The sequence below is a fragment of the Choloepus didactylus genome, chromosome 13 (genome assembly GCF_015220235.1).
Source record: "Choloepus didactylus isolate mChoDid1 chromosome 13, mChoDid1.pri, whole genome shotgun sequence".
Classification (NCBI taxonomy): Eukaryota; Metazoa; Chordata; class Mammalia; order Pilosa; family Megalonychidae; genus Choloepus; species Choloepus didactylus.
The window spans coordinates 51581572-51584270 of NC_051319.1; the positions used below are offsets into that span (position 1 = coordinate 51581572).

The 2699-nt window shown below is 37.7% G+C and overlaps 1 pseudogene; it reads left to right on the plus strand.

Annotated features, from left to right (window-relative positions):
• The first annotated feature begins 1375 nt into the window (after positions 1 to 1375).
• LOC119508475 lies at positions 1376 to 2220 on the plus strand (annotated as a pseudogene).
• The last annotated feature ends 479 nt before the right edge of the window (positions 2221 to 2699 follow it).

The window sequence follows — 2699 nt, forward strand, 5'->3', positions numbered from 1 at the left end:
AATCTTAGAACAGTATATATATAGGATGCAATGCAAAATTTATTCCTTGGTGATGGGCCAATGGATGTGTTGATCTAACTTGAAATTTATCAGGAAAAACTTGACATCTCCTGCCTTTTTTTTAGTAATTTACATGTATTATTCTCTAATTCAAGATCAAGCAAATGTCACCTTTTTTCTTAATAGAATCGGTATTCCATTCCTATGATGCCACTCAATGTATCTTTAATATAGTGAAAATGAAAAGAGGAAAATATGTCATACTTACCTCCTAACATTTCTAAAATAAATACCATAAATATATAAAGGTTAAAGTAGGATTACTTGGCTCTCCTCTTTCCTGGACACAATCATTGGGGGCTGATGACTAGTACTGTCTTTGGGATTCTCATATCAACTAGCTTTTGATTTGTTTGTTTTTATTGTTCTTCCAGTCAAGCAAATATTATTTAGTTTCAAAAGAAGTTAGGAAACATAGAGGTCATGATTTTTATTAACTCCTAAAAGTATAGCCAGTATCTCAGCTATATCTTTTGATAGGCCTTTAATGTTTTAAATCACATTCACAAGTATCAGGCACTGTCATAGAAATTTCCCTCTAACTTTCTGGACCCTAGGGGAATATAATCTTTTGGAAATTCTGTCATATACTTAGCTTACCACATAGAGATTTTTTTTGAGTCCAATTTTATTTTTGCCTTCCTTTTTTCTGATTAGGAAAAGACAAAGAAAATATTGAAACATTGCATGTATCAAAGAAATTGAATGATTGCCTGTACCTTCAAGAGGAAGCTCTGCCAAGTTAGACAATGTCCATATAAACTAATGTTAGTGAGGTTCGGTTTAGCAATGAAGGTTAATAGTTACTAATAAAATTGACTTATAAAACTGTTTCAACCTTTGTATTGTTTATTCTTCTTGCTTGAGATTAAAGAGAGTCAGAGAAAGGAGTTTTTAAAGGAGGCTAGAAGAAGGGGAGAGTGAAGGTTAAAGGGACACTTTGGAGGGAAGTCAGAGAGGGTGAAAGAAGAGCCACAGCAGGGAAAGGCAAAGTTTCTGATGGATCTACTTCACGGTATTATAGCGTAACCAAAAAACAAATTCAAACAGGTCAGAAAGGAGACAGCCTTCAAAAATCTACCATTACTTCAGTATAATAACAATAATGCTAATGCAAATGCTCCCCATCTGATCAGTGTTTGGAGTTTACAGTGGACTTTCAACTACACATGTTTTCCTTCCTAATCCTCACAATAACTCATTGAGGTTAAAAAAAATAAACAAACAAACAAACAATAAAGTTCCACACTGCCTAACACTGCAGCATTCAACTATAAGAATGGCATATCTTGAGTTCTCTTTCCCATCTCAGAAGATGGTGGGTGAAAAGGCTGAGAAGCCAGCAACTATGGAGAAGAAACCTGAGGCCAAGAAGGCTGATGCCAGTGGCAAGGTTAAGAGTAGCCTAAAAAAGGGAAGCCTCACTGCATTTGAAACCCGGTTCTCATCAGATGAATTGGCAGACATTCCCGATCTGCAATGTATTCCAGAAAGGCCTTGTACAAGAGGAAGTATTCAGCAGCTAAATCCAGGATTGAAAAGAAAAAGAAGGAGAAGGTGCTTGCTATTGTCACAAAACCCACTGGTGGTGACAAAAGTGGAGGTACCAGAGTGGTTAAACTTTGCAAAATGCCTAGATATTATCCTACTGAAGATGTGCCTTGGAAGCTGTTGAGCCATGGCAAAAAACCCTTCAGTCAGCATGTGAGAAAGTTGCGATCCAGCATCACTCCCAGGACCATTCCGATCATCCTCACTGGTCACCACAGGGGCAAGACAGTGGCTTTCCTGAAGCAGCTGGGCAGTGGCTTGCTACTTGTGACTGGACCCCTAGTCCTCAATCGAGTTCCGTTGCGTAGGGCACACCACAAATTTGTCATTGCCACCTCCACCAAAATAGACAGAAGTGGTGTGAAAATCCCAAAACATCTCATTGATGTTTACTTCAAAAAGAAGCTGTGTAAGCCCAGACACCAGGAAGGTGAGATCTTTGACACAGAGAAAGAGAAATATGAGCTTACAGAGCAGCGCAAGGTTGATCAGAAAACTGTGGACTCACAACTTATGCCAAAAATTAAAGCTGTTCCTCAGCTCCAAGGCTATCTGTGTTCTGTGTTCTCTCTCACAAATGGAGTTTATCCTCACAAATTGGTGTTCTAAACTTCTTGCAAAGAACCTAATTAAATAACTGATACATTAAAAAAAAAAAAGAAAAAAAAGAATGGCATATCTTTTCCTGGTGCCTGTCTGCATAGATTCTATATTCTCTATCTATGCAAGCAGAGTAGTGGATGAAATCATCCATAGCATGAATAAGGTCTGCTAAGACTGAATTGATACAATAAGATTATGAGTTGTTGGTTTCCAGTGTAAAACTGGCCCTGCTGGTGAGTGTTTGCATCATGTGCTACTTGTAGAAACTGCTCATTTACTTAATGTGACTTCTAATGGTACAGCCAGTGTAAGATATTCACTTAGTGACAAATTTGATAGAATTAAAAGGCAACACTAGAGCCTTCTCTATGAACAAGACAATTCTGTAAAGTGTTATCTGAGAATCTCCCCAATTAAATCCACATGGATGGAACAGCTGCAATTTAACTCAAAGCTCTAATGAAGCTCTTCATTCTATTTGTGAA